Below are 12,058 nucleotides of genomic sequence, written 5' to 3'. Positions count from 1 at the left end.
CCGTAATGATCTCCGGAGCTGTAAACCCATTCGGGCATCTGCGCCTCTCTCCACCGGTACCAGTGAAACGTGAGCGGCCTCCTGTTGCCGAGCAGCCTGCAGAGCAGAACAGCTCCTCCGCCTTCCACCAGCTACCCATTGGCTGCCGTCTGCTCTAGCTGCTGTTGGGATTGGGCGCAACCTGTACCTGGGTGACCAATCAGGACAAAGGGTGTGAGAAATGGAAGGGCAGAAGAGAATACGCATACTTAATCATCTAAACTCAGTGGGACTATACACTAACTGGTGCTCCCAGTCACACAGGGATAGGCTGTCCCACTTTTGCCAGTAGAGTACAAAAACAGGGAAGTCTTGCTAAAACTGTACAAGGCACTAGTTAGACCACACCTGGAACACCGGGAACAGTTTTTGTCCCCTTATCAAAGTGCAGATGCATTGGTGCTGGAGACATTCCAGAGAAGATTCACTTGGTTGACCCTGGGGACGGAGGGATTTTCTTATGAGGAGATGTTAAGTAGGTTGGGCCTGTACTCATTGGGGTTTAAAAGAATGAGAGGCGAACTTACTGAAACATATCAGGTTCCTAGGGGGCTTGACAGGGTAGATCCTGAGAGGATGTTTCTCCTTGTGGGAGGGTCTAGGACCAGAGGGCATCATCTCAGAGTAAGGAGTCGTTCACTGAAAACAGAGATGAGGGGGAATTTTTCTCTCGGAGGTTAGTCAAACTGAGGAATTATTTACCGCAGAGGCCCGTAGAGGTGGGTAAGTATATTCACGGCTGAGATAGACAGTTTTTTTTTTAATCAGTAAGAGAATCAAGGGTTATGGGGAAAATGCAGGAAAGTGAAGTTGAGGATTATCAGAACAGCCACGATCTCATTGAATGGCGGAGCAGACTTGATTGGCCGAATGGGTTACATCTCCATCCACGTCTCTTATGATCTTATCGCTGACAAGGGCAGCATTTGTTACCCGTCCCTAATTGCCCTTGAACTGATTGGCTGTGCTTGGCTACTTCGGGGGGTGATGGGGTTGGGGGGGCAGTTATGAAGCAACCGCATAGACTGCGGGAGGTCTGGAGTCACATGTAGGCCGGGCCGGGTAAAGACGGCAGATTTCCTTCCCTAAAGGAGGCATAGGGAAGCAGAGGGGCTTTTGAGACAATCGGTGGCAGTGGTAGTAGTTTCATGGTCACTTCAATTCCAATTAAATTCCAATTGAATTGAAATTCTACAGTGCAGCGGGGTGGGAGATGAACCCATGTCCTTAGATCATTCGCCTGATCCTCCGGATGACCGGCCCGACTGACATTGCAAATTGTGCTACCCACCGCAACCCCCAACCAGCAACCCAGCAAAACAATGAAAAGCTACGGCAGCGTCGAAGCAGGAGAGGCTTCTACACAAATAAAGTGACTCACGTAGAAATGAGGAGAAATTAATGCCCCTATCACTTTGAAGGACAACCTGAGAGCGATCTCAAGCTGCTGGTGTGGGTCCAGCGAGAGACAGCACAAGAAAGACGTCGTCTGAGAACGTGCTGCCCCGGCCCGAGTCTCCACCATCCAGCCCCTCTGTGGGTGAGCACATGGAAATGATTTGATGCTCACGCTCCAGCCCCCGGGACAATAAACCAAGAGGTTGCAGCAAGATCACTTGGCAATTGCACAAAGTGAAAACAAATAAACACAAACACACACACACATACACACACAAACAGACATATTGCGACGACTCCGGAAATTGCGAGACAACACCCAGAGTTTGCAATCCGGAAGTCTGGCCTTTGCATTCAGACCCTCTTGTGCCGCAGTGAGATACCGAGTCTCCGTAAGGGCGGAGCCGGGCTTGACAACGAATAGCCAAAATTTGCAACTCACCCGCAGGCTCTGTAAGAGCGGTCCCTGTCTTTGCAAGTGCGGGTCCAGTCTTTTTCAAGAACGGATCGAGTCTTTTGAAAAAGCGGTTCCAGTCTTTTGCAAGAGGGGATCCAGTCTTTAGCAAGACCGCATCCAGTCTTTTGCAGGAGCGGATCCAGAATTTTGCAAGAGCGGATCCAGTCTTTGCTCGAGCGGATCCACTCTTTTGCAAAAGCGGATCCAGTCTTTTGGAAAAGCGGATCCAGCCTTTGCAATAGCGGGTCCAGCCTTTCGCAAGAGCGGATCCAGGTTTTTGAAAAGCGGATCCAATCTTTGCAAGACCGGAATCAGCCTTTGCAAGAGTGGATCCAGTCTTTGCAAGACCATGATTTATATTTGCTTAAAAGGTGCCAAGTATTTAATTGTTACACAAATGACAATGAGCATTCACTTATGAACTGTCATGAAGGGCTATGAACGTGTAAAATGTTACTGGAGTGTTTTATTGACTCTCTAAATTACGTTTGGTTTGACCGTCGTAAGTTACCTTTAGGTTTTGACTTTTGTTTCTGCAGTTTCCCTTTCAGCGGCTGCTTTTCAATTTTGGCCCCCGACCTTTGCTCATTGAATTTATTGGCTCTGACTCGAGGAGAGTTAAATCCGTGGACAATATCTCCACCTACCGCTCAGAATTGGGTACTGCAAGGACATTTCGGTCCTGCTGAGAGCCTGCGCCGAGCTGTGATGGCGGGGGAGGGTTCAGGATTGTGCCAAAAGTTCGCCGGAATCTCCTCCATTTGCGCCCATTCTGACCGCCCCAACGACGTTGCACGGTCTCAGCTAGCGGGTGCTGCACTTGGATTCCACTTGGGAGAACACTGAGCGCCAAATATGCACTCCTGGCTCTGTTGTTGTGAGCCAAGGGGAGACATTCTGGACACTCGGCGCTCTTAGCGACCATTCTGCTCCACTATTCCATCCTCTCCGCCCTTTTTCCCCCATCTGAATCTCCCTTCTCACCCCTGCCACCACCTACTCCTCCCCCTCCCCCCAACCCCCTCCCGCCACACACACCCCACACCAGCCCTGCCCTTTTCGGGAAAGGACGGAATCAATTGGCATTAATCGGCGGGAATGTGACCAGGGATTGAGGCGGAAATAATCCCAAAAGCATCAGAAATCCAGTGCAAGTTCTGTCTACAGGAACTGCTTGGTGTAGGGGAAGCAGCGGTGAAAGTCTAGTGGCACATCCAGTGGCACCTGTTGTCACCGCGCTTATGAATATATCTCTCTGTCTGCTCATCAGGTGATGTATCCTTCTGCCTACTTCTCTGTCCATCACCTGTGTGTCAGTCTCTGTCCAGCTAACATATCTGTTTCTTCTTTTAATGTACCAGCCTGTCAGCTTGTGTATCTATCTATCTACTTTTCTATCTCCCTACTTTTTTTATTTATTTATCTAGATACCTATCTATCTTTCCATCCAACTTTCTAAATATCTCTCTATTTATCTATCACTCTATCTATCTATCTGTCTATTTATCTCCATGTCTGTCTATGTATGAACGTATCTATCAGTTTATCTGCCTACCTATCTATCTGTCTACCTGTCTACTTAACTAACTGTTTCTGTCTGCCTGTCTGTCTATTTATCTGTCTATCTATCTATCTGTCTATCTATCTATCTATCTATCTATCTAACTGTCTATCTATCTGTCTATTTATCTATCTATCTATCTATCTATCTATCTATCTATTCTTCTACCTATCTATCTATTTATCTATCTATTTATCTATCTATCCAATTATCTATCGCTCTATCTATCGCTCTGACTATCTATCTGCATGTCTGTCTGTTTATGTGTCTACCTATCTATCTGTCTGCCTGTCTATCTAACTAACTGTTTCTGTCTGCTTGTCTGTCAATCTATCTGTCTGTCTATCTCTCTCTCTCTATCTATCTTTCAATCTGTCGATCTATCTACCTATCTATCTGCCTATCTGTCTATCTGTTTGCCTGTCTCTCCACGTCTTGATGCCATGCTTCTCAGTCGGCCCGCAGTCTGACAGAGGGACATTGGACCCCGTAATGCAGGGATCCCCAGTCTCTCACGGCCTGGGAGCAGCCGCAGTTTATGTATGGGTGGTTGCCCTCAAGGTCCCAGAGTCTGTGCGTGCGCGGCGTTAAGACGCAGAAGTATTCTCTGCGATCCTCAGCTGTCACCTGCGAAACCGTTAACCTGAAAACTCTGTAGGTTCTGCTCAGAGACGAGGCAACGTGGTGCCTGGCGAACGCGGTGCTGTCGCTGAAGCCGTCGGTGCAGCGTATCAGGATGTACTGGGCGCCCAAGGGCAGGGCTTCCCGGTACCAGAACGGGCAGGCCCTCTCCACCTCTGTGTAGGAGCAGCTCATGGTCACCGTACCTCCCTGCTGAACGGTCACCTCTGGCTCCGGCTTTTCAAGGAACGAGGATTCAACGACACTGCCTGAGGGACAGGGAAGAAAGCATTTAGTGGAGGCTCAGGCACTGTGAACCGGAAAAGTGGAGTAGCAATGGGGCACTGGTCATGTCAGTAAACGAATAACTCCAGCTGCGGGGACGTGGGTCTAAAATGCAATTCATTTCAAATTAAATTCAATTCATCAACCTTGAATATAAAGCTAAGGGTGACCCATGACAATTATCCAAAGCAATAGCCGTCAACATATGGTAGTAACTAACAGAACAAATAATGCATTTAAGTCAAATGAATTTAAGCAAAGGCAGGTCAGAATGTGGAACTTGCTGCCTCAGGGAGTGGTTGGAGACAGTATTGATATATTTAGTGGAACACTTGAAAATGCAGCAGGGAGAACGGAACAGAACAACACAGGGAACTGCATGTAACTGGTCAGTAACATTCCTGGTGGGGTTTGGTCGGAATTGATGATATTCACAGGCTTGAATGACCCATTTCTCCTCCGCATTCTTTTTCCTCGATAATGTAAAACTGAGAGAAAACTCGACCCAGTGAACCCGGGAGAGGATCAGTTAATGAGCGGAAAGGGTACAAATTGTCAGAGAGCCGGAAGAGGCAGTTCCCAGTGAGTAACAATAAAACCACTGCGGAAACTGAACACGCTGAGCACAACTGACAACTTAGAGAGTTTGGGGCAAGTCCCCACTATTGCAATAAGCGCAAACAGCACAAAGAATACGTGCAAAAACGGGAATTTAAAATTTAAGAAATAAGGGGAAATTAATTGCTACGTGGGGAGCTTCGTTATCTGATTGTGTACCAGGGAACCGGGAGAGATCCTGAGTGTTTACTTTATACCGTTGTGCGATGATTCTTAAAGAACATTAATATAATTATACAGTAAAATCCGTGCTTAAACTGAAGTGTCTGCAACGTGGGCATATTCATTCTCCCACAAATTGTAACCAAATAGTTTTCTAAAGGAATGCGCCTGTGATTGTCCTGTGGGTGATATTGCCCCTCCTCTCGTGTCTCGCAGCAAAATATTAACCAAATTCGAAACATAAAAACAAAATTCTGGAAGTACAACCAGAAAGAGAACGAAGTTTCCAGTCTGTGCCCTTTCACCAGAAACATGCAAATCCTCAAACTGAGTTCAGATGAAAAGTCGCGGAACTGAATCCTTATTTCTGATTCGCTCTGCACCGATGTTTATCAACTTACCGAGTATGGCCATAATTATCTGTTTTTATATTCCAAAATTATTTGGATGGGAGCATAAAAGTTGATATGTAGACTCGCTGCTGATGACAAGCGAAAGTCAGCATTTCTAACTCGCTGTGTGTTTCGAGTCTCCAAGCTATTTGCGAGTCAGATGGGTTTTTTCATGACAGTTAACAGCGGTTTCCCGCTGAAGATAATTCGAGATAGCTATTAAATTCAAGTGCCATAGTGGGATTTGAACCCGGGACATTACCGTGGGTCACTGGTACAGTGACAAGGCCCCTACGCCACCGCATCACACTTCGCTGAAGAAAAAGCAGAACGGTTTAGGAGTGTGATTCCGGCAGTGTCCAGCAGAAGTTGATTGTTAAAAGTGTGTGTGTGAGATTATGACACTCTACAGTAGAGGGTAGATTGCTTAAGGTGTGTGTGTGTGTGTGTGTGATTATCACACTGTCCAGCAGAGATAAAAGTTTGTGAGTGTGTGTGTATGTGTTTGCGGCAGTGCCCATCAGAGGGTAGATTGCTAAACGTGTGTGTTTGTATGTGTGTGATTCCGGCAGTGTCCATCAGAGGGTAGATTGCAAAAGGTGTGTGTGTGTGATTACAACACTGCACAGCAGAGGGTAGATTGCTTAAAGTGTGTGCGTGTGTGTGTGTGTGATTATCACAGTGTCCAGCAGACCGTAGATTGCTAAAAGTTTGTGTGTGTGTGTGCTTGTATGTGATTGCAGCAGTGTCCAAGAGAGGGTAGATTGCTAAAGGTGTGTGTGTGTGTGTGTGTGTTTGTGTGTCTGTGTGTCTGTCTGTCTATGAGTTTCCGGCAGTGTCCGGCAGAAGGTAGATTGTCTAAATGTGTGTGTGTGTGTGTGTGTGTGTGTGTGTGTGTGTGTGTGAGTGTGTGTGTGTGATTATGACAGTGTCCAGCAATGGTTAGATTGCTTAAGATGTGTGTGTGTGATTCCGTCAGTGTCCATCAGAAGCTAGATTGTCTAAATGTGTGTGTGTGTGTGTGTGTGTGTGTGTGTGTGTATGTGTGAGAGAGAGAGATTATGACAGTGTTCCGCAGTGGTTAGAGTGTTTAAGGTGTGTGTGTATATGTTTTGTGTGTGTTTGTGCTTGTGTGTGTGTGTGTGTGTGTGAGAGAGAGAGAGATTATGACAGTGTCCAGCAGAGGGTAGATAGCTAAAGTTATGTGTGAGTGTGTCTGTGTGTGCCTGCGACCGAGCGCGGCGTGTGTGTGTGATACTGGCAGTGTCCAGCACAGCAGCAAACGGCGATGTCGAAATGAAGGGCCGCATCAATATAAAGGGAACCGTTTCATTTTATTCGTGTAAGACAGCAGACGCCATGACTGGGACATGTGGAAACGTGTACCCTATCACCGGGCTCCAATACTCAGTTTATATCTCAGAGCTTCCAAGCAATATTGGAGATGGTAAAACAGAATTGATGGAGGATGGTGAGTAACCACAGGGCAGTGATATCCAGGGCAATTCACAATCCCTTAAGTCTGAAAGTAGTTCACAACCTGAATCTTCGCCATTTCTTCCTGAAAGACAAAGATAGAATATTTCAAGTCAGGGGCTGACCCTGGAAGACACGCTGACTCTCCAAACCTGGATTCACTGTGCAATATCAATTCTCCTAATAATCTGGATTTACAAGTCTAATGATGACCACGGAACCATTACCGATTGTCGTTAATAAACCCACCTGCTTCACTAATATGCTTCAGGGATGGAAATCTGCCGCCCTTACCTGGTCTCGCCTACATCTGACTCCGGGCCCACATTAATGCGGTTGACTCTTGAATGCCCTTGAAGAAGGGCAATTAGAGCAGGGCAATAAATGTTGACCAACCAGCAACGCCCACATCGCATGAAAGAATAAAACAAATGTTTAAAACAACCAAATTTCCAGTCTCTCGGTGCGAGGTTTCCCCCCTTGCAGTGGAGTGGCCAATGAACCGGAGGCTTTAGAATCGATCAAAGATAATCAGCACAGCGCAGAGACAAGTGAAACACAGCAGGGGTTCCATTCGAATCCCACGCGATGCGATAATCGAAAAGTTGAGATCTACAAATGCTGCAAATCTGAAATGAAAGAACAGAAAATTCTGGAAAAGTAAAGGTTAGCCGATTAGGATGCATCTCAGTGGAGAGAGAATCAGAGCTAACGTTTCAAATCGTTAAAATTTTATCCGAACTGGAAATGCTGCAAGTGAAATAAGTTTTGATCAATGGTTTGGGGATCAAGTGGTTTAATTGTACGGGGTCCGGTTAATCTTTACAGCCAGTGTGGTGTTCATGGCTCCGGTGTTGGCAGAGGGGCGGTCCTAGGGGTATTTAAAGCAAACCTTGTGATTTCCTTTTGCGAAACAGCAGATACCCCGTCCGGGGTCACAAGAACCAGGCAACAATCTCCGGAATATTGGGATAAGAGCGGGACAGGGGGATTCTACTGGTGTCCTGGGACCACATTCCACCTTTAACAAACACCACCTAATACAAATACATGCACCGGCCTCCCAGTTCATCACTGCGGGGAAAGGAAGGCGGTAACACAACTGGCAGAAAGAAAAGCTCCCCTCCCCCACCCTTGTACACCAGAGTATCGTGGGAGGGGCTTTCACATCCGGATCACAATCCAAGTGTAGAGTCAGAAAATTGCAGCCTCCTTTCAGAAACCTGTCTCTTATTCACTCAACACTTGGGCAGCGACCCGGGAATCGTGCAGCAAATCAATGAATCTCAGCGAAACTGCCCTGTGCAAATCAACTCGAACCCCCTAAAATATTTCAGTCCAGCTCTGAGTTCCGGTCTCCCAGTGCAGTCCAGGGCTGCAGTCTCCAGCTCCCCGTCATATAAACCCTCAGCTCCAGGCAGCAGAACGATGGGAATCCTCCTTGTTTTCACACTATGTGTCTGGTTACCCCGTGAGTAGAGATCAAACAAACCGACATTGTGTGGATGGAATATAAAGCTGCCCGAGTCCATCCCAATTACAGATAATTTCTGAGGGTTTTACCCCGTTCTGTGGTTCGACTGCGATGGTCCATTAAAACGTCTCTTTTAAATTTCCAGGCTCTTTCAGTCAGTCAGTGACACAGACCCCGGCAGCGGTGACCAGGAAGGAGTGTCAGTCTCTCACCATCACCTGTGTTTTCTATGGTGGTTTTTTCGCTCATCCTTTGACGGGCGGTGATTTCATCAAACAAACCCAGACAGGGAAAGAGCGGGAGCGGATCTCCAGCGGGGGGAGATTTGTTGTGTCGGTGAATAAAGCAGAAAAGACATTTTCGCTAGCAATTCGGGATGTGAGAGTTGAAGACACCGCCACCTATTACTGTAAAGCTCAGTACGAGTACAAAGAACACAGTGATGGGCCTCGGCTTCCAGCGATGCAAAAACTCTCCCTGCAGATTATCACAGAAACAAATGAAATAGCGGAGTTAATCTGCAGTTAAACACCCACAGTTCCACCTCACACCGTCTGCCCAACAGTCTAGTTTATAATGAGATTGGATTATTGCCGTTAACATCTTGAGTTTTATAAATGCCGAGTATTTGCGGATGGTGATGTCTTTCCCGGGATTGCTGTCAGTGAATGGGGATTGGGAATGGCAGATCCCAGTTACAAACCCCTAACACCAGATGTGATCCTGTTCTAACACCTGGAACCGGGAACCGAAGTCCCCGTTGTTTAACTAAAGTGCCCAGGTCCCACCAAGTACCCGGGGGATTTTATACTGACTTGTAACGCTGTGTTATTTTGGAACAGTCACAGTGGGAGAGACCCGAGCGAATACCTCCCTACGATCACAATATAAATTCTCCGTGCCCGGATAGTGAATTGTCGGTTTCATGTTATTATCGCTGGAATCTGGATAAAATTTCATTGTAATTTCCACCATTCAGTTCTCTTTCTTTGATATTTTTCTCGGTTTAAATGAAGCGAGCACCTCGTTCCCGGGATCATTTACTCAGAGCTCAGGGCCTCACAAAGAACAGTTTGAACCGATAGAGTCTTTGAAACATTGAACATTTTTTATTTATTTTAACCGGCTGAATAATTGGGCAGTTTCTACTGTCTGATGATGATTTCCCGGCAAGTTGAGGTGTCGGTGGTTGTTGTACTGGGGAGACAGAGAGCGGTGTCATCGTGGTGGGAAACTGATTATGCGGATGGATCCGGGACGGTGGTGACTGTCACAGCCGGTAAGTAGTTCCAAACCCCGCCGGGTTACAGCCTGTCCTGTGTAATGTTCACCGTCACTTTATTATTGGGATTAGTGTAGTTTAGGTGGGATGTGGGATTTGACGGAATCTGGACCATTATTGTTGTACCGGGCACATCGGGGACAACATCAACATCACGGACTCTCACACTCTGAATCGCTTTTAATGAGCGGAGATTGTCGAGAGTCCTGACTGCACTCCCGGAGTTAACTGTGAGAGAGGGAGATCTATCTGTCCGTTAGCGACCAGGACCGGGGTCACAGAGCTCTCTTCTGGGCAGCAGATTGCGGTCCGAACCGCGCATTGTGAATGAGGTACCGGGTGAATAAACTCAACACAACTGCGGCCAGTTCGGATACCTGCAGCGGGTCGGTGAACACCTGACCGGGGCGAAAAACGGGAGAATGACACGAGGGATTTCAGATATAAGAGATCCTGATGTGGGTCCAGATGAAATTTTATTGTTTGACAATCAGTGACTGAAATTAGTGAAATTTTACACGGCATTTCTATCAATTGTCTTCACATAACCAATCACTTTCCTGCGTTTCCACTCTCAGACCGAAATGTGAAAGTTTGGAACTGCAGACACTTCTCTATATTGAATGTAAATGTTTGAGAGATGGGATTGGTGTAATTTATCTGTATCCCTGATTACTGTGAATTGAAACAACACAGTGCAGTGAGCGAGTTAGGATGATGCATTAATCTCATAAAGGAGAGGAGGGGCATAAGGGAACAATTACAAACAAGGAGAATGCTCATTTAGAAGCAGCAAGAAAGAAATAATCGAAAGGGAGAGAAGGATTGGATGACTTCTGGGCACGTTTCAAAGTACAATCCGACTCGGTGTTGGGGGAGGTTTATGGAGGGAAGGACTGAAATGGACTCCAGTCCGGAATGTTGTATAAAATTTTGGTCTCCTTACAGAAGACAGATCAATCTGCATTGGAAGGAGTACAACAAAGATTCATCAGACTGATTCCTGTGATGAAGGGATTGTCCAATGGGAAGAGATTTAGTCGTCTCGGTCTATATTTCTTAGGGTTTAGAAGAATGAGAGGTGATCTCAGGAAAACATCTAATATACTGAATGGCTTTGAAAGGGCAGATTCTGGGCCGGAGTTTCCCAGACTGAGGAGTACATAACTTGGGGTTACAGCTTGAGAATAAAGAGTCATCTGAGAAGTAAAATATATCTTCAGTACATCCATTGTTGATAATCTGTGGCATTCCGTAAGTCAGAGAGCTCTGGATGTTCATAATGTGCGTGCATTCAAGAGAATATTCGTCAGGTTTTCGGACACTGAAGGAATCAGGGGTATGGGAAGGAGGCGTGAATGTGATGTTGAGATTGTAAATCAGCCCGGATATTACTGAGTGGCTGAGCAGGTTTGAAAGATGATCGGAAGGCTCCTTCTTCTATTGATTGGATTCTCTGCCTTGATTTCTTACACTCCTGAGTAAAGAAATCAGCAACAATCCACATCTCCCTTGGGAAGATTGAACAGGCTGGGTCTCTTTTTTCCGGAAAAGAGAACTAAGAGGAATATCCACAGAAATGTTTTCAATAATGAAAGGTTTTAGTCTGGACAAATTGAGTCTAAAGCAGTAGCCGTCAACATATGACAGTAACTAACAGAACAAATAAAACATTTAAGACAAATGAATTGAAACAAAGGCAGGTCAGAATGTGGAACTTGCTGCCACAGGGAGAGCTTGGAGATAGTATTGATATATTTAGTGGAACACTTGAAAATTCAGGAGGGAGAATGCAATAGTCCAACACTGGGAGCTGGATGGAAATGGTCAATTAGGTTTCGGGTCGGGTCAGGCTGGAATTGATTATATACACAGGCTGAAAGGCCCATTCCTCTTCCACATTCTTCTTCCTCGATAATGTAAAATTGAGAGAAACCTCCGCCCAGTGAACCCGAGAGAGAATTAATCAACCTGCTGAAAGAGTTGAAATTGTCAGAGAGCCAGAAAAGGCAGTTCCCAGTGATAAACAGTAAAACCACTGCGGAAACTGAACAGACTGAGCCCAACTGACAACTTAGAGATTTTGGGGCGAGTTCACACGATTGAAAAAACCGCATAGAGCACAAATAAAATGTGAAATAAAGGGAATGTGAAATTAAAGAAACAAAATTAAATTAATTGCATATATTTGAAATTAAGCTGATCTGGATGAAATAGGATACTATTGATAGAACATTGAGAAATAGAGCAGAAGGCAGATAGAAATTCCTGATTAGTTTTAAACCGCAGTAAA

The sequence above is a fragment of the Carcharodon carcharias genome, chromosome 27, assembly GCF_017639515.1.
Source record: "Carcharodon carcharias isolate sCarCar2 chromosome 27, sCarCar2.pri, whole genome shotgun sequence".
In the NCBI taxonomy this organism is placed as follows: Eukaryota; Metazoa; Chordata; class Chondrichthyes; order Lamniformes; family Lamnidae; genus Carcharodon; species Carcharodon carcharias.
This window is presented reverse-complemented; position numbering follows the sequence as displayed.